This window comes from Camellia sinensis, chromosome 1 (assembly GCF_055761805.1).
Source record: "Camellia sinensis isolate YWXY chromosome 1, ASM5576180v1, whole genome shotgun sequence".
Lineage (NCBI taxonomy): Eukaryota > Viridiplantae > Streptophyta > Magnoliopsida > Ericales > Theaceae > Camellia > Camellia sinensis.
The window spans coordinates 20633050-20660980 of record NC_138961.1 but is presented as its reverse complement, the minus strand read 5'-3'; the positions used below and the strand labels follow the sequence as shown (position 1 = coordinate 20660980).

Sequence of the window (27931 nt, the reverse complement as noted above, 5' to 3'; positions counted from 1 at the left end):
ATTTAAGCAGGAAACGGTGCATTTTTATACTTATTCAGCGAGTTACTTATGAGTAAATTATACTAACTTTATTTTTTTTGTAGGATGGTGGGTCTTACTAACTTTTTATGCAGGGCTGACCCACCATATTTTTTATTTCTATTTTGTCTATTTTATAATCAATTTATATTTCGTTATTTACGGACAAGAAACTAAATGCCACCGTATCTCGAGAAACTACCCATTCGTCTCGGTATGGTTGGAACTACTTGTCTTTTTTCGTAACAAGAAATAATGTACTTTTTGTTTGTGTCTGGTGCATACGTGGGTGTCAATTCTTGTACTCATACCAGTATACCTGTATACTGACCCATTTTGTCTCTTGACAACTTGGGTGCGTTCTGTTTGAGCGCAGCTGAGCTTCATTCGCAAGATTAGTTGGGGCTACGGTGGTCACATGGATTTACGATAGTGTTGGACCTGCCGTTTGGACTTCTTTTGTTTTATTGAGCTTAGGATTGATATTAGTCTATGTATTTATTATTCTCTTTATGACTTTAGTATTGGAATAATTTAGAATGGTTTGTAACCGTACTTTATTTAAGTTGTTTTGACTAGTTGTTGGCACTTAATGTTGAGGTATTTGTTAGTAATGAGATTATGGTGGATGGTTTAGTTGGCATTTTAGTTTTTTTGTTTCACCCCTAGGATTTGGATGATGGAACATTGATTGGGGTTTAGTCCTAATTTAATATTTAATTGTCCGAATTTTGGGGTGTGACAGCTCATTGAGCTCTTCTCTTCTCGGGCTTAAGTGCCGAGGTCTTATCTGCTGGAATCTTGGATCTGCTCTCTGAGGTTGAGCTCTTCTCTTCTCGGACCTACTTATCTAGGCCAAGATCATGCTTTCTAGGATCTAGGATCTGGAATCCAGGATCTGCTCACTTAGGCTGAGTTCTTGTCTTCTCGGACCTACTCATCTAGGCCGAGATCATGCCTTCTGGGATCCGAAATCCAGGATCTGGAATCCGGGATCTGCTCACTTAGGCTGAGCTCTTGTCTTCTCGGACCTACTTATTTAGGCCGAGATCTTGTCTTCTGGGATCCGGGATCCAGGATCTGGAATTCGGGATCTGCTCACTTGGGCTGAGCTCTTCTATACTTGAATGTCATCTCCTTGGGAGCACTCATGCCCCCTGTCTTTGCGTCCCTTCTGGAAGGGTCTTCACTCCGTTTATGTCGATACATTCTCCATCTTTGCTAAACTCGTCGTTTTCGATACGTTGATCTTGTACAGTGATGGCCATCTATTCTCCTTTCTTTTCCACAGATGGCGCCAAATTGTGTGGGTGAAAATCTGACCACACTGCAATCTTATACCAGCAGAATAGATGGCACACTACTACAAAAATAGTTAAAGATCACACTTTGACAAGAAAAAAGATCTCACTTTTATTGGAAGTGTGATAAAAAAATTAGATTGATATTTTAATCACACTTAATTTGATTGAGTGTGATAATATTTATTTTTTATGTCACTTTTCAATTAAGTGTGATTATATATATATTTTTTAATCACACCTTCTAATTAAAAGTGTGATTATATATACATTACTACTTTTTAATCACACTTTTTAAACAAGTGTGATTATATATATATTTTTTAATCACACATTCTAATTAAAGTGTGATTGTTTATATATTTTTTAGTCACACCTTTTAATTAAAGTGTGATTATATATACACTACTACTTTTTAATCACACTTTTTAAACAAGTGTGATTATATATATATATATTTTTTAATCACACATTCTAATTAAAGTGTGATTATTTATATATTTTTTAATCACACCTTTTTAACTAAAGTGTGATTGTATATACACTACTACTTTTTAATCACACTTTTTAAGTAAGTGTGATTATATATATATATATATTTTAATCACACATTCTAATTAAAGTGTGATTTTTTATATATTTTTTAACCACACCTTTTAATTAAAGTGTGATTATATATACACTACTACTTTTTAATCACACTTTTTAAACAAGTATGATTATTTATATATTTTTTAATCACACCTTTTTAATTAAAGTGTGATTGTGTATACACTACTACTTTTTAATCACACTTTTTAAGTAAGTGTGATTATATATATATTTTTTAATCACACATTCTAATTAAAGTGTGATTATTTATATATTTTTTAATCACATCTTTTTAATTAAAGTGTGATTTCATATACACTTCTACTTTTTAATCACACTTTTTAAGTAACACTACAAGAAAAGTGGGCTTATGAGACGGAACTTTTTGTGACGGCACATTTGTCGTCGCAAAAAGTCATTTTTTGTGACGGCACAACTTGCCGTCGCAAAAAATGTGACCTTTTGAGACGGCACAATTTGTCGTCGCAAAAAATGTGACCTTTTGAGACGGCACAACTTGCTGTCGCAAAAAATGTGCCTTTTTGAGACAGCATAGGTTGTAGTCGTAAAAAAAATGTGACTTTTTGAGACGGCACAACTTGCCGTCGCAAAAAATTTGACCTTTTGAGACGGCATAATTTCCCGTCGTAAAAAAAATGACTTTTTGAGACGACACAACTTGTCGTCTCGCAAAAAAAAATGTGACTTTTTGAGACGGTACAACTTGCCGTCGCGAAAAATGTGCCTTTTTGAGACGGCACAACTTGCCGTCGCAAAAAAATGTGACTTTTTGAGTCTGCATATATATAGTTACAAAATGGTTTAAATAAATGCAATCACCTTGCTTGTTTCCATTTTTCAAAAAACACTTTTCTGAAAATTTTAGCCTACGTTTGGTTGTGTTTTGTAAATGTAATTTGAGAGTATGAGTTGTATTTTGAGTTTGTATGTTGTTGAATTATGATTTGAGTGTAAAAAATTTGTTTGGTAAAGAGTTTTGAAAAGAGTTTTAATTTGAGTGGGGAATTGTTGATGTGACATTTGATATGTGATATAGAAATTTACAACTCATAACTAAACATACAACTCAAAATTATTTTAAAGCACATAAAAAATTTTAAAAATTTCAGAAAATATTTTTTTCGATTATATAAATCAATTGCAAAAAAAAAAAATTACTGTTCCGGACAGCCGGCCGGACGACCGGCCGGACGTCCCGCCAAGCAAGATTTTCCCCAACAAAAGGAAAAACGTGTCTGTCAAAAACAGAACAACGCAGGTGTTCTATGTAGAGTTCTCAAAACATCATTTGAGAATCACAACCAAACACCATGCTTGAATTAAGGTGTGGAATTGTGATTTGAAATCACAACCAAATACATTTTCTTATTTTTCGTATTTTTTTTGTTTTTACTAATTTTTTTTTAATATTTTAAACATTTTTTTACTTTTTAGACACACTTAACATAAATACACCTAAAAAGTAAAAAATTTGTAAAAAAAAACTTTTAAAAATTCACTAAATGCCAAAAATACAAAAAAAAAAAAAGAATTTAGTACATTTTTTGTATTTTTATGCATTTATTAAAATTTTAAAATATTTTTTCACAAATTTTTTACTTTTTAGATACATCTAAGTAAGGTGCATCTAAAAAAGTAAAAAAAATGTTTAAATTTAAAAAATATTCACTAAAAACAAAAAAATACGAAAACCAAAAAAGTCAGTTTTCAAAAAACTTAATTCAGAAAACTCAAACCAAACACACTGAATGGTATTTTTCTATCATAAAAAAAAAGAAAAAAAAAAACGGCGTCGTCTTACTCTTTTGATATAACATTTCTCTTTTCATCAATTTTTTCATTTTCCTGTCTCTCTGTCTCTATCTCTGTCTCTCTTCTCTTTCTCTCTCTCACTCATCACTCTTCTCTGTCTGTCTATCTGTCTGTCTCTCTCTCTTTCTCTCTGTGTCTCTGTCTCTCTTCTCTTTCTCTCTCCCACGCATCACTCTTCTCTGTCTGTCTGTCTGTCTGTCTCTTTTGCTTTATGTCTCTGTCTCTCTATCTCTCTGTCTCTCTCTCACTCATCACTCTTCTCTGTCTGTCTGCCTCTATTTCTCTCTGTGTCTCTCGCTCAACTCTCTTCTCTTTCTGTCTCTCTCTCGTTTATCTCTTTTCGCTATTTTTTTTTTCTCTCTCTATCTCTTTCTCTCTCTCTCTCTCTCTCCCTCTCTCTTTGTCTATCTCTCGAACATCTTTTGTTTCTCTCTTTTTTTTTGTCTCTCTCTCTTTATCTCTCTGTCTCTCTCGTTCATCTCTCTTCTCTCTCTCTCTTTTTCTATGTCTCTCTCTCGTTAATCTCTATTCGCTTTCTTTCTCCCTTTTTTTGTTTATCTCTTGCTCATCTCTTGTTTCGCTCTCTTTTTTTGTCCCACTCTTTCTCTATCTTTTTCTCTCTTTGTCTATCTTTATCTCTTTCTCTCGCTGTCTTTGTCTCTGTTTATCACTCATCACTCTTCTCTTTCTCTGTCTACCTGTCTGTTTGTCTGTCTATCTCTCTCTCTCTCTCACTGTGTTCGCCTTACTCACTCTCTCCCTCATCTCTTCTCTATTTATTGAGCTCCCTCTCGATTTATCGATCCAACCATGTTGGGAACCCTCAGTGGGCGGTGACCCTCAGCACCCCTACTTCCACGTGGGGGGCTGTGAGAGTAAGAGTGAAAATAAATAAATAAATAAATTTTTTTGAACCAATCAGAAAACAGTAAGGGTGGTGGGGGTCACTCCCACTAGGAATCTAGGGCATTTTCCTTATCGATCCACTACAAGAAAATGCACTTTTAGCAACCACTTTGTCTCTTTCTCGCTCATCACTTTGTCTCTGTCTCTCTATCTCTCTTCTCTATCTATGTCTCACTCATCTCTCCCTCTCACCACCCATCTCCTCTACCACATTTACCACTACTGCAAATGTCATTTCACTACCACCACTACTACCACTATTTCCACTCCACCTCTACGATTACCATTACTACCATCATCACTACCACTCCACTACCACCACTACCACTACTACCACTACTACTATCATTATCTCTCCTCCACCACTGCCACTCCATCTCCTCTGACTGTCTCTCCCTTTCTCTATGTGTCTTTGTCTTTCTTCTCTCTCTTTCTCACTCATCACTCTTCTCTGTCTGTCCGTCTCTCTCATTCTCTTTGTGTCTCTGTCTCTCTTCTCTTTCTCTCTCTCACTCATCACTTTTCTTTGTTTGTCTGTCTCTCTATTTTTCTCTATGTCTCTCGTCCATCTCTCTTCTCTCTATCTCTTTCATCTATCTTCTCTCTCTGTCTCTTTTCTCTCTCTTTTTTTTTTCTCTCTCGCTCTCTCGGTCATCTCTTTTTGTCTCTCTCTCGTTTGTCTCTTTTCGCTCTTTCTGTCTCTCTCTCGTTTATCTCTTTTCGCTCTCTCTCTCTATATATATGTATTTTCACCTATTTTTTATCTTCCTTTCTTTCTTTTCTTTCTCTCTCTCACTCATCACTCTTCTCTCCCTGTCTGTCTATTTGTCTCTCTCTCTCTCTCCCCCACTGTGTTCGCGTTGCTCACTATTTCCCTTCCGTATTCTATATTTACTGAACTCCCTATCGATTTATCAATCCACTACAAGAAAATACACTTTTAGCACCACTTTGTCTCTCTCTCGCTCACCACTCTGTCTCTGTCTCTCCTCTATCTGTCTCCCACTTATCTCTCTCTCTCACCATCCATCTCCTCTACCACCTTCATTACTACTGCAAATGCCATTTCACTACCACCACTACTACCACGGTCGCCACTTCACCACTACGACTACCATTACAATATTTTTTATTAAAATATTACCCCTACTTCTACCAAATAAAAAATAATAATAAATTTCTTTTCATTAAAATAAAAATGAAACAAATAAATTTTCAAGTTTAGTAACTAAAATAAAATAAATTTTTTTAAAAAAAATTTATTTTAACAAAAAATAAAATTTTTTGGCAACAGCAATCCCTGTCGCAAAAAATAAATAAATTAAACAGCGTTATTTTATTATTTAAATTTAAATTTTTTTTTTTTTTTTGATTTTTTCTTCCCCCTCCCCCTCTTTTTCCATTCCCCTCCCCCCTTTTTTTTTACCATTCCCGCTCTGTTCCCCGCCGCGCGCCCTAAACCAAAAAACCCTAATCTCTTCTTATCCCTCCCTCTCTATCGATCGATCGAGCGGCGGCAGACGACGGAGAGCGGAGAGAGAGAGAGAGGCGGAGAGATGGTATGCGGCAACACATTTGCGAAGACCATATGCTCAATCTGCTACAAAGATCTCATACCCATCGTCGAAGACCTTCAATCCATCTCCATTTGCGGTCACGTCTTCCACGAGCTCTGGTCAGTCATCACTCATTCATATTTCATATATATATATATATATACACACACTTATTCACATTAATCGATTGAAAATTCTGTTATTTACCTTTGTAAAAACCCTAGCATTCAACAATGGTTCGAGTACTGTTCAAATGGGAAGAAGAGAAATTGTCCTGTATGCAAGTAGACCTGTTCGGAGGCCAAGCAGACCTGTTCGAAGAATTGAATCTGTCTGCTGACTTGTTGAAGGGTTTATATGTGGAGATGAAGTTTGAGAGGCCAAGTAAGATCCAGACGATCAGTTTGCCTATGATTCTGAACCCTCCTTACAAGCACTTGATCGCTCAGGCACACAATGGTTCTGGCAAGACTACTTGTTTCGTGCTTGGCATGTTGAGCCGTGTTGATCCCAAACTCACTGCTCCTCAGGCGCTCTGTATCTGCCCTACCCGAGAATTGGTGATCCAGGTTCGTTAACATATGCAAATCTGTACATAATTTCTATTTGTTGATGTTTACAAGTATCTGAATGTTTGAACTTTGTTTAATATATATATATTTTTGGCATGCGAATTTGGTTTTAATTAATGGTACTCTTTGGGTTGGGATTTCAGAGTTTTAATCATATTTACTTATTCCTTTATGTATATTTTGTTCTCTTTTGATACTTGAAGTGTCTTTGTGAATTCAGGGTTCCCCTCAACCTTTGGATAGGGAAAGGGATCATGGATTATTCTCTTCTCTCTCTCTCTCTCTCTCTCACTTTATTTATTTATTTTTATTTTTGATCTTCAATGCTTGAATCTGATGCTCTAGATCGACGACCCTCTGTGATCTCCAAATTCGCTCTTAATCTCCCAATTCGACTCCCTCAAGTAAAAGATCTCTACTTTGTTTCATGGTTTATATATGTGTTTGTGTAATTTACTCTATTAATTTTTTCTTTTCACCTTCATTTTTGTTCTACATCTCTTCTTTATCTTTTATTACATTCACTAAACTTGATTGAATTCATTGTTATTGTTTGTGTATACACACACACATATATATATTTGTCAATTTGTGGTGATTTGTGATTTTATGTTTTTGATTTAGGGGTTTCATCATTTCATTATAAAAAAATTGCAATTAATTCCTGTGAAATTTTTGTCCCAATATCTGTGGAACTAGTTTTTTTTTTCCTCTTGCCCTTTTGATTCAGGGGTTTCATGATTTTGTTTTCATTATAAATAAATTTTGATTAATTTCTTTTTGGAAGATTTACGATGTTTTATTCTTTGCTTATTTCATGAGAGAAAATTATTAGAGCGTAGTTATTAGTAACTTTTCATTGGATTAATTAACTTTATTGAAGGAGAAAGTGATGATATTTGTTCCCATATCTTTTATGGTTGATGAAGTTGTTATCATGTTTAATGATCTTTTTGTTTGCTTTTGTACTTGGTTTGCTTAAGAAACACATTGCTTTCCATATTGCATGAGCAAGAAGGTGCACTTTGTTTATTCGATTCCTCTATTTTTCTATTTTCAGGTATGGTCCTCTCTCTCACTCAATTTCTCTATTTTTCTATCTTTGTTTTCCCTAATTTTTAGAATTAATATTTTCCCTAATTTTTTGAAACTAATGAGACACGCAGTGTCCCATATGTGATTTCTTTGGACTATATTTTGTATTCAAAGGTTATGTTCATCTTAGTTTCCATGTGCTTGCCATGTTATTGGTTCTTTATGGGCATCTTGTATTTTGCATAAATTTTCAGTTTGAATATTGTAATTGAGAGCAATTAGACAGTTTAAGTAGTGGTAATTTAGAAGTGCCCATCTTTGTTACTTATTAGGAGGACTACCATAGTAGAAAAGGCATTTTCTGCTATTTTTTTTGTGAATTGAATGGGTGACCAAAGAATTTATGATAGCATGGTTGTGTCTATTGAGAAATACATTTGAAATAGCATTCCAAATGAGGTTATTGTGTATCATTTTCAACATAAAAAAGTTGTGGAAGCCATTTGTAAATCAAATTTGCAAGAAATATTTGATTTTTCATTTTCAACTTGTTTTAATGATCAATTAGGATACAATTTCATGTGTGATTTTAGGTAAGTTTGGGTAAGGCATATCAAGTTTCCTATGGAAAAAAGAGTAGTAGAATAAGTCTGATTGACCTCATAAAGGGACTGGCCATAGCCAAAAATGAAATCAACAGAGTCTTGGATGAAGCAATTATTGAAATAGTGAAGGCCCTTGTGATCATAAAGGGTGTCTTGATCACCATAAAAACTGCAGTTATAAAATGCAGCCTTAGTCCCTGATGTCCTTAGCACCACTGCTTACCCTCTTGCTAATCCATCCTCATGCGCTGCTGTGTTCTGCATTACCTCCCACCCACATAATTTAACAGAAAAGCCAAACACCAAGAATTTATGCTCAGAATTTTATTCCCAAAATTATTAATGTACGGTTCAAATTTAACTTTTGTATGTTGAAGCAATGAATCCGAACCATACATTGAAATTTTTTAGTAAAAATTTTGTGTACGTAGTATTGTAGAGAATTTAATGATGTAGAGACTCGAAAAAAAAAGGAAAAAAAAAGATGGTCCATAAGCCTAATTTGTTGTGTTGTGGGAACTTTGCAGTTGTTGTGAGTTGGCTTGGATTAAAGCCATGAAGGTTCTGAATTTCTTTTCTGAAAACCCGTGATCTCATGAATGTGTAGTTCTTATGGACTCCATAAGGGATGCCAATTTTGATTGTTTTGGTCTTTTGGAGTGATTCAAGTAGCAGGGGAATGTCTTTTTGTCTCTTCTTATTCTATCATATACAACAGTCTCTTCTTGTAAGCCATAATAAATTGTTGTTGGATATGCAACAAAATATGGTCAAGGCAACATCTAGTTACAGTAATGTTATACTTAACACAAACAAAATCTAATTATCTTATTATTAATTGAATTATTAGGACTATGTGGCATTGGTGACTATCAAGTCATTTGGCCAAGGAAGCTTGCAGTCTAATTTTTAAACTCTCGCATCTAATTCCCTTTTTTCTTGAATTGTTTAGGATTTCAAACCACTTACATAGTTTCTCACATAAAATCCTGACTATTTATTGTAGTCTAATCCAACAAAGCCTTATTATTTATATGTATATATTCTTTTTCTGGGTGCTGTTGGTATGTTTGTCCCCTTCCCTCTTATAAGCACTTCTAGAGACAGAGGGAAAGAGAGCAAGAGAGGTACTAATGTGCTGGAATTTCCCTTTGGATGGCATGTGGCAACATCATGATAGGACATAGTCAAGATGGGTAGTGTCCCTTGGTCATATGGACAATCAATATTCAAAATGGTAAAAGAACTGTGCCAGGGAGTCTATGGCTTTCAACTGAAGTTCTCAAATCTGGACCATCCTTTCTTCCTCTGGCTAAGGTGTCACCTATTGGATTAATTGCATGGAAGATGTCATTTATGTACCCATAAGATCACAGCCATGATCACTACTCATAACATGAATCAAGTGCTTATAATTTATAGCTATGTACGAATTTAGGTAATTTATGAGATTGGGTAATTTTAGTTTTCCTCTGCATTAGTTGATCAATAGAAATTCAGTGATTAACATCAAGAGAATGGCCATGTTTACGATGTAGAATGTATGGCAAAAAATTGGACACGATGACATTGTTTTATTTTTTGTCAGTGAAGTATGCTATTTTTTGAAAAAACATCAAAGTATTTTATTTGTTTTTTTTTTTTTTTTTGTAGCAATGTTATATGTTATTAATTTTTCATTATCTTTTTATATTACTATTTATATGAATCATCATATGATATATCTTATTTAGTGATAATTATTAAAAAATCAGAGCATAAATAACTCCAGCTTCCAAATCCTTAAATACCTTCTAGAAGCATAACAACCAAAGTGAACAATTACTGAAAAAGCTCTACCTCAACTAAGCCTTATAGTAAGCCTTAGAGAGGTGATCAAATTTAGAAACCAAGTTCAATGACATGGTAGTAGATATAATGGATTAAAATGACGAACTCACCAAATTCTTTGGTTTTATCTTATCTGGTTTTGGTTTAGCTTTGGTTGGTGATTGGCATTTGTACGAGAAATTAGCTCCAAATTCTCTGATGTTGTTTCTCCCAAAAAACTTGATGTCTAGTGCTTTAGTTTGTTTTTTTACTTCAGAATTCATTTGGAACTAGGACTGTTTAGTGGATGTGTTGAGGAATTGATTTGTGTTGCCTTATCTGTATTGTTTTTTGGATTTGTGTTTGCTTCCTGTAGTTTGATTTTGTGAATATTGATTGTTTCAAATGAAAGAAGAGTAAATTACCTATGCACAAGCTTTAATTTGCAATTTTAATTAGTAAAAAATCAACAACTGTGTAGCTTAAACATTTTGTATGTGTTCCCTATATATAAATCCCCCAATACACATTACGTATGAATGCATTACCTCTATTGCGCTTACATTTAACATCAACAAGATGCTATTGGTGAAGAGAAGTTAGAAACAAAGATATATATAGTTGTGCTTTTGACTTTTTGTTGTCCGTTGTTTTAGGAAGTGAATTGCTTAATAAGCAGTTTTGTTTTTTTTTTTTTTAATAAAAGCATCTGGGACTTTCTGGGTTCACATTCATCCTCATTATGTGTTTTTGTTGTTGTACTTTTTTAAGATGGTGGCTGGGAGAATCGGTGGGTTAAATCTGACTGGAAGAAAGATGAAAACTTGGCTGGGAAGTGGAACTTTACTTCTGGTAAATGGAATGGAGATGCTGAGGATAAAGGTACCTTTTTACTCTTTCTTATTCTTGTATGTCTATGACAGTATACAATTTCTTATTCTAGTATGTCTAAGAGATAATGATTTTTGCAGTTCACCCATTTGTTCTGTCTTTTTGTCAAAAATGAGTTCCATGCATTGTTTAGATCATAACTCCATTTACACACAATCTGACTTGTTGCGACTAGCGGCATTTGAAAATAGACTTAATAAGGAACACTTCGACCAAATTTCATGATCTCTGAGTAAGTAGATTAAGAGATGTGCATTCTCAAAGTTGATGGTTCTGGAGCAGGTGTTGTCAACACAGCACTCTAATAATAAATTAAAGCTAATTTTGACCCTCATGCCTTAATCCTTAACCTGGCATGGTGGTACACAGATTACTCAGTGTGTGTGAAACACTTGACTTTTCGTTTTAAATTTTAAATGTAAATTATAATAGGCATGTCTGATCAACACGTAATTGTTAATTAAAGGTGTCTGTTAACGCCAAGGGTTTGGCCTAATGGATGAGACCTGGACTTGGTAAACTCTGATAGAAAGTGAACCTATTAGTAAACTTTGATTGAGTGGGAGCAAATATTGTTTTAAAGAAAGTGATTTATTGCGCTTCAAAGCCTTCTGTTAACAGATTTTCTTTTAAACGTTTGGTTGAACTGATGCTATCACTTTCCAGCCAACCCCTGTATTGTTGGGATCAAACCCAAGTACATTTTGTTTTTGGATCCTGCAACATATTTATGCCTTGTTTAACAGATCATTTTACTATGGCTGACTATTGTACACTGCAAGGTTACATCTCCCATGATTAATTCTTTCCGAAATTATATATTGGTGTAGTGAGCTAATTTTGAATTTTATTTTAATGTGAATTGCAGAAGCAACACCTAAGACAATTATGAGAACAATGGGGGTAAAAGGTCTTGCCCTTTATCACTTGAAATCACATCTTTTGTTGTTTCCAATTTTTTTGTATGCATATAATTTGATATTGTTCTCTAGTTTTGTTTGTTTGACATGCTCAATTGTCAAACCTCTTTCCCATGACCCTACCTATTCACAAGCACAAAGGAAAATATGAGAAAAAGAAAAGACTCCTTGAGATTTCGTGCTGGAAGGGGTTGAACATTTGAATACCAATTTGAACCATTCTTTTTCAGTTTCATTCTGTTGATTTGTAACTAGCTTTGCTCATTTGCTGACTCTATAGATAACAATCTTTAATGTATTCACAGGCATAGTATTTGGTGTCTCATTTTTGCAGAAATGTCGTTTGGGGAAGCAATCTTGCAAGGAGTTACCTGACAGCTCTAAAGATGGTATCAACCTTGTTCTCACTATAATGCTTAGTAGTTTGTACATTGCGTTATTGATAAACCATATGAAATTTAGCCCATCTACTACATTTGTATGTTGAATTTAAGGTGATCTTCAAATCAAGCTAATAAAAATAAGTTAGAACTACTTGTAAATTTAAATGCACACAAATGTGACAGCACAGAAATCCACCCAAAATCCACACAAATGTGATTAGTCGGACTTTATCTTTTGTAAGGCTAGAACAATCTCTACAAATAATTAGTTTATTCATATGTTTCTAGTGGTGTCTGAATTAATTTGTGTTTTTATTTTTCAGGTTAGAAATTTCTTGGAGAGATGCAAAATATGGTCAAAGAGTTCAAGGACTTAATTTTTCAAGTTTTTTTTTTCATTTTTATTTTTTAATATATGTAAGCACAGTTTAAATTTTTTTATTTAATTCCTTTGTATATACTTTTGAACATATTTAACTTTCATTTATGAAATATATGATGTTATTTCATTGAATATGTGGTTATGATTTAAAGTATAGTATATAGTGTGTATTATATTCTTGAAATGCGCGTACAAAAATAATATTGATTATTCTTCAAATATGTCGAATCTTTTTAGTAATTAATCACACTTAAAAGATGTGATCTAAATGTTATTAATCACACTTAAAAGATGTGATCTAAAGTTTATTATCACAGGTTTTATTAGTTTTTAATCACATTTAAAAGATGTGATCTAAATATTTTTAATCACACTTAAAAGATGTGATCTAAATGTTATTAATCACACTTAAAATGTGTGATCTAAAGTTTATTATCACATGTTTTATTAGTTTTTAATCACACTTAAAAAATGTGATCTAAATGTTTTTAATCACACTTAAAATGTGTGATCTAAATGTTATTAATCACACTTTAAATGTGTGATCTAAAGTTTGTTATCACAGGTTTTATTAGTTTTTAATCACACTTAAAAGGTGTGATCTAAAGTTTATTATCACAGGTTTTATTAGTTTTTAATCACACTTAAAAGGTGTGATCTAAATATTATTAATCACACTTAAAAGGTGTGATCTAAATGTTTTTAATCACACTTAAAAAGTGTGATTAAAAATGACCCTTTTTAATCACACTCCCAAAGATCACACTTTAATAAAACTTAAAAGGTGTGATTAAATAACAAACATCACACAAAAAAAGTGTGATCTTTATCTATTTTTGTAGTAGTGGCACCTGACTAACCTGCAACAGAAAGAGAAGACTCTGGTAGTGGTTCGCCACCCGGGGGTATTCCGACGATCAAGTCAATACTCAATATCTCTCAAAGATAATCAATAGTGCTAAACTCATTAGCTTGAGCATAAAAAGACATACCTTAGACCCATAGGGGTGCCTATCTTTTATAGCTAACTCAATCCTAGTCCCAATGGAAGCCTAACTCCAATGGACTCAGGATTACTGCTAATCTTGGACTCCCAATAGGACCAGGATAAGCTCTCTAAGAGTCTCATCTTTACCCAAACTGAAGTATCCTCCCATTCTAGGACTTTTGTTCTTTATCCGCTTATCTTGGATGTCGGTATTCTTGTTGATAACCTCGGCCTAACTGAGATCATCTCGGTATCATAACCAGGACACGTGGTACCTCGGCTGGCACTTCGGTGACACCTCGGCCACGTGTTGTCATTCAAAAAATATATGCCCACACTAATAATATATATATATATATATATATATATATATATATATAAAATCATGCATTATCAAAATTATTTCATTACTTTTTTTATTCAAAAATTATTTAATTTAATTTTTTTTAAAATGACAAAATTAAGCCTTATATTTTTCACACAAAAATACCAAATATGAACACTTGTCATTTGATTAAGAAGATTTTCAAATTGAAAACAAATTGAAAATATAACAAAATATCTAAACTCTTTTTCAATTGAAAACATAAACAAAATATCTAAATAAATTGAAAATACAAAATCTTACAAATTACTAGGAGTGCTTGCGGTTTGGCGGTTCGGTTGCGGCCAAAGAATCTCAAATCGACCATCTGTTCAAAACAAGGTGGATTGAAAAAAATCAATCCGTAACCGCCCGCTCACCATTATGTATCCGTCCAAAATGCGACGGATCAGTTCGGTTCGGTTGGTTTAAACAAATCAAAACATCTGCTAAACACCCCTAACAGTGAGCAATGTTAAAAATTCCGAAAATTTTACTAAATTTTTTATCAAATAGATCGTATAAGTATGAGCTTTAGATATTTAATAAAAAATTTAATAAAACTTTTAGGGTTTAGCATTTTTGTTTTGTAGGACTTTAATGATGTGAGGTTTGGGGTTTCATAAACAGATTTGGGGTGGGCAGAATAGCCATTTTGTGGCCATTGGTGGGCTCAGTCTGGACTTATTATCTGTTATAAAAAATGAGTCTAGATTTATTAAGATGATCTTAATAATTCATTTTGTAAAAAGGTTAAATAAATTAATGAGAAAAAATGTCGTTAATTAAACATCAGTAGTCATATGATGATCGTGACATTTTTTTAAGGCCAATATAATTTGATCATGTAATTATCATTTCTAATAAATTTAATTTTTTATATAAATAGCCTACTATTGAATAAATGTTATAAAATAAATAATTTTAATCATTTTAATAAGCCTAGAGTAGGCCTCACCGAGAAGCACAAGCACCCCAAATCTTCATTAGCCCTGTTTGGTAGAGCTGTGGGAAAGTACTTATAGCTTATGCCTAAACAGCTTATAACTTATAATTTCCAGCTTAAGCTGATTTCCAGCTTATTCTTAAAGCATCTCCTGCCCCACTCAAAGAATAAGCTGATTTCTAACTTCCACAAAGCTATAAGCTATAAGCTATAAGCTAAACCAAACACATCAAAATAGCTTAAATTAAGCTGAAAGCTGAAATAAGCTGTAAATAATTTCTGCCAAACAGGCACATTGACATGCACTTCATTTTTAGGGATCAAATGTTAGACGGCATTGTGCATTGGTTCAATGAGTCATATTTTTCATGTTCTATATTAATGAAGTTGTTATAAATATAAAAATCAATTATGAAATCAGACATATAATACATATGTAGACAATATTTACAATATTTGTTAGTTAGTCCTATTTTAAAAAATCTTATTCGTTTATATACTTTCCATCTCATTATGTGTTCATAGACTTCTTCATATTAAATCTTGTTCAGCTATGGCTTTTTTTATATTTTTATCTGACTAAAATCTAAAAAATACCAAAAACGAAAAAAAAAAAATCCAAACAAATGGATTGTTTTTTTTATAACTAAATATGGCACCATCAAAATCCCTTGAACAAAAATACACCTTTTTTAGATTTTCTTCTTAATTTTTTTTTCTTCTCATAAATACATATGTAATTATTCTAGTAATTGTGTAACTATCCTAGTAATTGGTAGCTTAATTTTCCCCCTACATGCATGCAATCCCTTTAGATGGAAATTAATAACCTCAACCTATATTAAAAGAAGAAAGACTAGAATTACTAGAGCTTTCCAAATCCAGAAAGGGGCACATTTAGCATGTTTAAATTATTATTCAACCATTTAGGTATACTTTAGAATCTTCTCAAATGGATATGACCACTTCTCTATAGTCTTCTTATCCCCTATTGTCTTCACATAATTATTGATTCTAAGTGGTTGTTTGGCAATGATTTTTTTAGTTAATTTTTTGATTTTTTTAGTCTGGAATTTTTTTGTTTGTTTGGTTTTCTTTTTTGACTTTTTGACTTTGAAATGACAAATTTTTTTGGTCCTTTTGTGATTTTTGACTTTTTGTTTTGTCCTTTCGTGATTTTTTAGCTTAAAAGAAAAACCAAACCGGGGCTAAATATTCAACACACACACACACACACACATATATATATAGAGAGAGAATAATGTTAGGGTTAATAAATTTTTTACTAAATAAATGATCAAATATCTTATATGGGTGTGGGGTTTGCAATTTTGTGGATCCCATACCCATGTGAAATATTTGTATAGCGATCCCGGGTTTACCCTTGTTGTACAGTGATCCGGACATGTGTCCGTGGATGTTGGTAGTTGTTTATTATCTTGTTTACATCCTTTCTTACTTTGTATTTGAGTTATAGGATGTGTTGGGCGGGTTGGTTACAGGTTGGTTGAGTTTAGAAACCAAAACTAGTTGCCCAGATTTTTGGCCTGTCCGCTCGAGCGGAGGTGTTGGCGCTCGAGCGGGGAATACATCCATCCAGTATCTTGTTGTGCAGTGTTGTGAGCTCGAGCGTAGGGTTGGGAGCTCGAGCGGAGGCCTAGTTCTGCGAAAGTGCTGGGCGAGTGCATTCTGCGCTCGAGCGGGCGGTTGGCCGCTCGAGCGGAAGTCTGTGAGTGGACGCTCGAGCGGGGTGTTTTACGCTCGAGCGTAGACCTGGGTTAAAGTCCCGAAATTGTGACTTTTCAAATCACTTTTTACTTTCTCTTCTCTCTCTTACTTTTCCAAAATCACCATTGTTGAGCCTCTCACTCTAGACTCTACCTTCTCTTTAGGTTTTGATCTAGTAGGAGTGATTTACTCACCTTTGGCCTTTACAAAAAAGTTGTTGATCGTCGAGGGCTTCATTTTAATCTGAAAATCTCGGGTTTTGGAGCACGTTGGGTTTTGTCGTCTTCTCCTTTGGGACTCCGAATTTGAGGTAGGGATATCCTACTCCTCTCTATGGGTTTTGTCTTTAAATTTTGGTATTTTGAGATGTTGGGCTTGGTTTGGTAAATTTGTGAAAGTTTGGGGCTTTTGTGTAATTTTACAAAAGTTGGGGTTTTATTTATAATAAACCTAGATGCATGTTTGGCATAGAAAAATAGAATGATTGTTGAATCATTGATGAAAATGGGACCTAAGGGTTGAAATGGTAATTATGGAAAATGGCCTAATTACATTGTTTAATTAATTGGGATAATTAATTGGTGAGAAATGAGGAAATGAAATGTTGATTGAATATCCATTTGTACATTTATTTTCTGTTTTAGAAATAACTGCTTTGGGCTATCGGTGGAGGATAGTCGAGATTGTTGTAGACAATGCATGATGATTAGGTAAACGGAAACTAACCAATGGAATGTGTCATGGAACTTGACGGTTGATAGAATACATTAATTGTGTGTATTGTGTGATTGTATATAGAACCAATGTGTTTATATACGTTATGTGTAGAGGAGGAGATAGGGGATGTACTCCGCGGTTTAGGGGAAGATAGGGGATGTACCTCTAAACCGGATAGGTATTGGGAGGAGATAGGGGATGTACTCCGCGGTTTAGGGGAAGATAGGGGATGTACCTCTAAACCGGATAGGTATTGGGAGGAGATAGGGGATGAACTCCGTAGACAGAGCTCATATGCTTGTCTAGAGAAGTGAAGATAGAGCTCATATGCTTATCTTTGTGAAGTGTGGATACAGCTTGTATGCTTATCTGTGGATATTGTTGATATACATATCTGTTGTAGAGTGTGGATACAGCTTGTATGCTTATCTGTGGATATTGTTGATATACATATCTGTTGTAGAGTGTGGATACAGCTTGTATGCTTATCTGTGGATATTGTTGATATACATATCTGTTGTAGAGTGTGGATACAGCTTGTATGCTTATCTGTGGATATTGTTGATATACATATCTGTTGAGAATGTGGATATAGCTTTTATGCTTATCTGAATGTGAGATATAGTTTTTATACATATCTGTGGAAATGATGATAGAGCTAGCATGCTTATCTGTTGAAAAAGGGAAAATGAAAAGTAATTGGGACTTGTAAGTCGTTGACATAAATATGTAATTTATGTGATTGTATCAGCGTTGACCAACTATCAATTGCTAATGTTTTAGTCATTGTCCATGGTTGGTTTAGTGTATTTCTACTGGGCTGTGGCTCACCCTATATGGGAATATCATTTTCAGGTACAGGAAGCATGCCACCTCCAAGGACATAGCTGGGAGGCTAGTGGCGGGCATAGTTTTGTCGTTTTACTTTTGATGTATTACATGTAATTTCAAGCCAAGGGCTTAATGTGTAAACGAGTTAGAACTCTTTGTTGTAACCAAGTGTTAACTTGGAAAGCTGTAAGCCCGTAGGGCATTTTGTTATGAGGTTAACATGTAATACTTATGTCTTATCTGATGGGTTTATTGTTATTATTTTGAGGGCGTTACAATTTGATCATTTATTTAATAGAAAATTTGAGACTTATAGCATTTTTCTATATGTATATATATATATATATATATAAAGCGAAAATTTTATTATATACACTCTTTAAAAGGGTATATTATATTCACCTATACTAATGTTTTTTTTTTCTTTTTTTGTAACTATTTTTTAAATTATGATATTATTTTAATTATAATTCATAAGATTTTTAACTATATCTTATGTAATGTTTAATTATAGGGTAAATTACACTGACACCCCTTGAAGTTTATGTTTATTATAGTTCTCTCCTTCACCTTTTGAAAATTACATCTCCCTCTCTGAGGTTTAAAGTTTCATTATAGATTCCCCTCTCAGTAATTTAATTTTTTTAAATACCAATTTTGGCATCACCCGGTAAATTACATTGACACACACCCCTCACATTTTAAAAATTACAATCCCCTCCCTAAGGTTTAAAGTGGCATTACCAATTACCCTATCGGTTAGTATTAGTTGGAAAAAAAATTCATTGAAAAAAAAAATTCAATTGGAAAAAAAATTATTTGAAAAAAATTTTTATTAGTAAAATTTTTAAATTTTTGTTTAAAAACCAACGTAAACTCATTTTTTGAATATTACGTTTTTTCTTCAAATTTATAAACTAACACAACCATTTATAAACCAAAAAAATTATCAAACAAATTTTTATGACATTTTTTAAAATTTTTGGAAATATAAATTGAAAACTGAAAACGAAATGATTACCAAATAAGTTTCAGATGGTAAAAACATCGTAAAATTAAAAAATAATTAAATAATTTACCAACGTAAGAAATGACTCATCAAAATATTCTTAGGCTATGAATGGTTTGATTTTTAGAAAAAAATTTAAAAATTAAAAATTAATTTGGTTAAGAAATAAAAAATAAAAAATAATTATCATTTTTATAATTTTTTATCTTTCGAGTGGTTAGAAATAATTTTTTACAAATTAAATTGAAACAGACATACATATGTATATAACCTGCCCAAAAGTTAAAAGGGATTTTTATTAATAAATCTATTTTAGAGTTGTTATAACCCATTAGGTCCAGAAAGGAATATTATAACCTGATTAGTCCTATATAATTTTCTTTTTATTCCATAAGGTCCATTTTACTAATTTTATATTTTTACCTGGACTATTATGCCCTTATATATACACACACACACACACTGTGTTAATACATAACACGTTTCCTATTTTTTCGTTGATTCAGTTTTGGAGTTTTGGTGTTTTTGTGTGCTTTGGTTCGTTACGTAATTGTTGGAGATCAGTCATTGATCAGAGGTGGAGAACGATTACAGAATTTCTTTCTCAAGGTTAGTATCATTTTGTTTATGAATGCATGTTCATTTATGTGAAGGATTGCATGCTCTGTTTTTTATTCATGTGCATTTTCTAGAATACATGGGTAATGCAAGTGCATGTTTGATGAATGAGGTTCTGATTTTTTTACTAGTAATGCATGTATATTTTTGGTGTTTGAGTTTCGGATATTTAACAAAGGTGCATATACAGTTGTTTGAACAAATTGATTGTGATAGATCATTGGTGAAAAGTTGCATATACAGTTATTTTGATTTTTTTGTTAACTGCATTATTAATCAGTGTTAATATTCACATTATCTATAATGGAAATTTGTTATTTGTTTTATCAATCAGTATGAATATTCACACATTCATATAATATTGAATAGTGTTTATATTTTCACTGTGTTAATTGCCACTATGCAAAATGTTAAAGTTCACATCAGACCATTGTATTCAATCATATAATCACAAGCCACAATATTTATTTAGATACAAAAATGATGTGAATATTCACTTTCTTGTTTTGTTTCATCTCTGTTTGGTTACATAATTCAGAATATGTGAACAATGTAAATGTTCACATATCATTGGCTATACTGTGTTTATTCATTTCCTGGTTTTTATATTTTTGCAACATATGGATACATTCATGTTGGTGGTGTGCTCATATGGGTGTAGTACTGTTGTAATAAATGTGGTGCAAGCTCTGTCTTGTTCACTTTTTGTGGAGTGTGTGTGTAAAAAATGGAGCGTGTTATTTACTGATTGTGTTTCATTGTTCTATCGACTACTTGGGATTAATAGGTGTTATTTTGGACAGTGATGATGGGCTTCAAAGTATGTTCTTACTTGCCAAATCAATAAGGGTTCAACATGCAGAGGTTGTTGTTCGATTGATGTAATGTTGGAATTGCATAGTAGTGATAATGATGAAGATGAGAATGTGGGTGATGGTTTTTTTTTTTTGTTTTTGGAGAGTTTGAGATTTTTTGGGTTTTTTTGTTTCTGGATTTCTGATTTTTTGTACTAGAATTTTGTCATATGTATTGTCAATTAATGTTAATATTTACACTTTTATATAATATTGAATGGTGTATATGTTTTTGTTGTGTTTATTACCATTATGCAATTTGATGATATGAATATTCAAGGACCATTTTGTTTTAGACACGAACATGATGTGAATATTCACAATGCAATAAATAAATGTGAAGATTCACATTAATTAAGATATGTTTGTTCATGGGTCGTACACCTAATTAATGCATAATGTGAATATTAACATTTGTAGTCAACCACAGTTTGATGTGAATATTCACAATGCAATATATAGACGTGAAGATTCACGTTTATTCTAATATGATCATACATATAATTAATGTACAATGTGAATATTAACATCGGTAGTCAACCACAATAAACATAAGACATAATTTAAATATTCACATTTATTGAACATAAATTAAGATGTAAACATTCACACAAACTTCAACATAAGAAAACAAATATGAATGTTCACAGTCTATATTGTTTAGCACACGCAACACATCAACACCAAATATACCATAAAAAGACATAAGCATGTGAGAAGTATATCATTGATTTATATATATGCTATCAAGTGTTTTCAACTGCAAGTTATCAAAGTTACAAAAAAAAAAAAAAAAAAAACTAGCATTGTATTATGGTATAGCTAGTGAATAGTGGACAACCCCAACTATCGAACAACGAAGTTTGCCTCAAGTAGTCCAGTTGAAAATTCGAGAACTTGTTGCTTCTCATCGGTTTTACTAAGCCTGTAATGTTTGATCGATAATTGACATTTCGCATATCGATGTGGGTGTTGCTCTCTAGAGGCATGCTCTCTTCTTTGACATAATAATCCTCCCTCTTCCTTTTTGTGCAAAATTTAGATGCAACATCTGTTACATGGGCATGCACAAATAGTGAGTGTTTGTATGAACATTAAATTTGATTTCAATAGAATTTGTAGGGTATGCATGTACATTGACATCACCACATCATTAATCAGTGTGGATGTTCACATTCAACGATATTCATATAAGCAAAAGCAACAAAGTGGTATTTAAGTAACAAACATAGCAATGTGAACATTCACATCATTGGAGATGTGAATATTCACATTACTACTAGGGTACAAATAGTAGTGGTCACACAAAATGTTAATATTTAAACATCCATATAATATTAGGTATGTCTATGTGTATAGAAGAGAATGTTAAAGTTCACATCAACATTTGGTTACAACAATTCACAGTATGACAATGATTTTATGTACACATTTATAAGCAAATAGCACCAATGTAAATATTCATAGTGGCTATAAACAACCAAACAACATGACAGTATCACCCATTCATTACCCACAAACCACATATTTTCAATGTACACAACTATGATGTGAATAATAAGTGGAAAAATATGAACAACATTAATGCTCACAATGTCAAGGTTCATGTCAAAATTGAACTACAAGTAGAAGAAATGTTTTTATTTGGAGATTTGCTTGACACAATGTTTACAATCATGTAACAAATTTATTCAAGACATGTTCCCATGTGAATGTTGACATCATGCCAACAACAACAATATCCGAAACAACGCCAATTTTCTGTTTTCTAGGAAAGCAACAAATTTGGGAGTTTACATAATTTCAACAATACCAACAATAACAAAAAGAGGGAAAATAACGACAAAATCATGAACAACAAGGACCAAAAATAATAATGGCAACATGTGAGAAAGTTTGTATTAGGACCAAAAAAAATGTAATTTGATTACACAAAAAAGGGGAAAAAAAGGTGCTTACATTTGGTCTCCATGTTGAGTTGATACACTTTGATAAATAGAAATCTTCACAGCGTTGTTTTTTCTTCGTTGGAGTATGGTTCCAATAGCCGACAACGCTTCGATAACGGTGGAATGGTTGGAGAACGAAAAGACACAAACGGTGGGTCGACCCGCTGCATGTCAACATTGTTGCTAGTGTTTGCATGTGGGCTTTCTTCTTTGACATGATACTCATCTCTTTTTTGCTTTGAGGTTTTCTTATGGGCAATATTTGCAAAATAAAACATAAAAAAAATTAAGACAAGGCTTATGCGATTAAAATAGTGGCACAAATGTAAACATTCACAACATTGGCATAGATGTGAATGTTCACAGTTGTGTGCGTGGGTGTGAATGTCTACAGTTGTGTGAATGGATGCGAATATCCACATCTGTCTATGGATGTGGATGTTCATTATGTCAACAAAAACACAATGTGCATTGTGTGTGTGTGTGTAAAAATCAATGTGTGTTTATATATTGATGAACAACATTCAAGAATATGTGGATGTTAACCCAAATAGATTAAAGGATGTTGTGAACATTCACATTATTAATTTGGCTAATAATACACAGACTTACTACAATCATGTTATGCCAATTTTATAGTACAACCTCAAAATTGAAATATGGTTTCAAACATAGGATAACAAAAGTGATATATTTCTTCTAAATATAGTGGTGAATGTTCACAAAGTGTCTAATTAATTTACGCATGTTGTGAATGTTCACAACATAATTATATATCACAACAACATCTAATATAAGGAAATTAAACCATGATTCTTTGTTTTTATGTGAATATTCACTACGGTTGACAACAACAATTTGATTGGCCAAACATTTTCAATCCATGTGAATGTACATCTTTCAACAACAACAACAACAATAACATCTGAAACAATTTGATTGGCCCAACATTTTTTAATCCATGTGAATATTCATATCTTTCAACAACAGTAACAACAACAAATGAAATAATTTGTGTGTCCAACAATTTTCAATTTCATGTGAATATTTACATCTTTCAACAACAACAACAATAACATTTGAAATAATCTGATTGGCCCAACATTTTTGAATCCATATGAATGTTCACATCTTTCAACAACAACAACGGAAACAATTGGCTTGTCCAACAATTTTCAATTCCATGTGAATGTTTACATATTTCAACAACAACAACAATAACATCTGAAATAATTTGATTGGCTCAATATTTTTCAATCCATGTGAATGTTCATATTTTTCAACAACAACAACTAAAACAATTTGCTTGCCCAACAATTTTCAATTTCATGTGAATAGTCACATCTTTCAACAACAATAACAATAACATCTGAAATAATTTGATTGGCCCAACATCTTTCAATCCATTTGAATGTTCACATATTTCAACATAATATAATGGCAACTGTAATGTTTTTGGGTGAAAAAACCCATATAATTGGGTATAGGGATTGAGGGTTCAAATTAACGATTAGGGCATGAACAATAACAATTTGAAGTTCCATCTATTGTATGAATAAAAATAGGGGATATTGGTGAAAGTTCATAATGTTGTTTGTTGAAGAAGAGATTTAGGGTTTGCATACAAGAATGATTAGATTACTTACATTTTTTGCCCTTTTCGATGATTACGTTGTCACAAATGGTTGTCGATGGTGATTTTGACGAAGATAGAATTTACAGATGTTCAACAATGGTGGTTTCCATGATTTCAGCGACTGAAGGTGTAGGGATGACGAAGAAGACGATGCAATGATGCGATCAAGGAAAGTCTTCTGGGCGTTGAGACGATATGGAATTCGGTTTTGGATTTTTGGAATAGTGGAGATATTGTACATGATTTTTTGCAAAAAGAGAGGGGAAGAGAGAGATGACTATTTGATTCAAAGATAGGCGTGTGTTTGTTTGAGGGTCTATCAGTCTTTTAGTATGAAATAGGACCTGATGGAATATTACAAAACATTATTGGTCTAATGGAATAGGACTCTTAGAGAATGGATTTACTAAAAAAGCTCCCAAGTTAAAATGATAATTATTTTTTACCCTTAAAAGATAATTATTTTTTTATTTTTTATTTCTTAACCAAATTAATTTTTAATTTTTAATTTTTTTTTCTAAAAATCAAACCATACATAGCCTAAGAATATTTTGATAAGTGACTTCTTACGTTGGTAACTTATTTAATTATTTGTTAATTTTACGACATTTTTACCATTTGAGGCCTGTTTGGTAACCATTTCGTTTTTAGTTTTCAATTTATATTTATAAAAATTTAAAAAACTGTCATAAAAACTTGTTTGATAATTTTTTTAGTTTATAAATTATTGTCTCAGTTTGTAAATTTGAGAAAAAAAACGTAAATTCAAAAAATGAGTTTACGTTGGTTTTTAAGCAGAAATTTAAAAATTTTACTAACAAAAAAAATTTCAAATAATTTTTTTTTCAATGAATTTTTTGCCCAACTAATACTAACCGAGGGGGCAATTGATAATGCTACTTTAAAACTTAGGGAGGGGATTGCAATTTCTAAAATATGAGGGTGTCAATGTAATTTACCTAGTGAGGGCAAAATTGATATTTAAAAAAATTAAATTGCTGAAGGGAAAAACTGTAATAAAACTTTAAACCTCGGGAAAAGAGATGTAATTTTTAAAAGATAAAGGAGAAACTGTAATAAATATAAAGCTCAAGAGTGTCAGTGTAATTTACCCTTAATTATAATATTTTTATTTTATAATTATACATCAAAAAATATATAATTATATTATTTTTTCTTTAATTTATAATCATACCCACCGTGTTTCCCATATAAAGCATTTATTGCCTTCCCTTGGACTTGGGCTCCTAATGTAGTGTTCCCACTCCATCATTTTTTTTGGGTTATTTAAAATGATTTAAATAAGTATAGTTTTTAATTTTTTATAAAATGATGTACAAGAATGTAAAGAGATGATATGACCTAAATAAATATACTTATTCAAATATATTCCTTAGTTTCTGATCATCACGACACTTTGTTGAGACTTACTACTTCAAGAAAGTAAACATATTCGAGACTTCATTTTTTTTAAAAAAAATTACATGATCAAAATTATATCAAACGGCACAATCTCAAATTATTGAGTAATTTTTAAATAAGGAGAAGGATTTCCTCCGGTCTAAATTTTAAATTGGAGGGTGATGTTTGGATCCATGGGGCTTATCATTGGTCTTGTTTTGATGATTTGAACCGTTCATTTTATAAAGCACTTTGTGTATTTCGTCCACTAAAAAAATTAAGTCGATCCGAGAACTGTAATTTTATTTAATTTATCACTAAAAAAATATACAACAATTGTGTTTTTTAAAATAAATCATATATTTTTTTAATGACAAATGTAATAAATGGAATAAATTACAGTTATTGAATCGACTTAATTTTTTTTTGGATGAAATACACAAAGTACTTGACAAAATAAACGGTTCGAATAATCAAAACGGAGCCCATGATAGGTTCCAAGGGTCATGGACGGGAGGGAATCCTCCTCATTTAGATAAATATAGAGTACAAAAATTATTCATAGAACTATATATAGAAATTAATTATAAAATTAGACACAAATATATATATATATATATATATATATATATAGACAAATTAAAAAAAATTAAAAGTTCAGTCCATGACAAAGAAAAATAATTAATCTCCTAATTTTGTCCCCCTCTAATTTCACTCCAATGATGTAGAATTAGAAAAGGTTAAAGATACGAGAAGGAAGTGTGAGACCATTTTATATGAATCTTAGCCACGCCATTAGGGTGGAATTCGAAGGCCTCAATTAAAGAATGTAGCTGGACTAATTAACAAAAAATATAGAATGAGATGCAACATTCTCACAAAAGATGGGTCTCATACATGTGATGTGAGTCCTACATATGTAAGACTTATCTCATATGTGGGACACATTTTTTGTGACAGAATTGTATCCCAAATAGAGTAATATTATATAAAATCATATATATATATATATATGTATATATTTATTCGATTTGATCCCTGGACACAAAGCAGTGTTTTAAGAAGATAATTAAAAGTTAATTTTTTAATTTTTTAACATTTTTAATATATATATATATATATATAATATAAAAAATAATATGATCCAAAATAAATACTTTCTTAAAAGTGGCCGAAGCAATAAATTCCACATTAATAATATGTCTTGAAATGAGAAGAGATAATAAGAAATATAATTATATTTAACTATTTCCTTTGGGATAACTTCTAAGATTTTATGAGCACACAGGTCAATTTTTTTCTCATTCTCTTTAGACAGAAGGTGAGGTAAGAAAAGAAATAATCATAATTTTTTATTTTTATATTTTAGATGAATAAAAAATAAGAGATATGATTTTTTATTTATTTTATTTGAATAGAGTAAATAAGAGAAAAAAAATAAAATATATATATATTTTATTTTATCAAAATAATCTTTCATAATAATAAGTTATATTTTTTCATAAAAGTAATTTTGGTATTTAAAATTTTTTTTTGTTCCATCCAAGTCTAGTCACTTTAGCCTGGAAAGTTGGTTTTGAGGTGTTTTTTTTAGTTAAAATAGTCACAAAAAAAAAAAGTTTTTTAGTTTAATAAAATAAAATATTACATTCAACTCATAATCATTATATTTTTTCTCTCACAAAAAAATTAAAAAAGTCAAAAATTCTTTCCAAATCAAATTTTTTAATTCTAGATTAAAATAATAAAAAAAAGACAAAAAAAATTAAAAAGTCAACTCACTTTTTAAAGGTACCTTTGCAAAAATGGTTTAATTTTTTGGCTATTTTAGTGATAAAAGACAAAATATGCCACAACAAACAAAATATCACATTCAATCCATAATCATTATACTCTTTTCTTATAAAAAAAATAAAAAAAGTCAAAAAAATCTTTATCAAATCAAAATTTTTAACCCAAACTAAAATAATAAAAAAAAAATCGAAAAATCTAAAGGTAACTCACTTCCTAACAACACCAAAAACATAAATTTAATAAAAAAATTCTTTTTTATTGTCTCACACAATTTCTGACTTAGCTAACCATTCA

General features: G+C 31.8%; 1 long non-coding RNA gene across 1 annotated transcript; it reads left to right on the top strand.

Annotated features, from left to right (window-relative positions):
* Nucleotides 1-10548: 10548 nt before the first annotated feature.
* Nucleotides 10549-12757, top strand: LOC145789592 (uncharacterized). The gene is made up of 3 exons (XR_014327683.1): nucleotides 10549-11108; nucleotides 11986-12027; nucleotides 12372-12757. It is a non-coding gene; the product is annotated as an uncharacterized LOC145789592 (long non-coding RNA).
* The last annotated feature ends 15174 nt before the right edge of the window (nucleotides 12758-27931 follow it).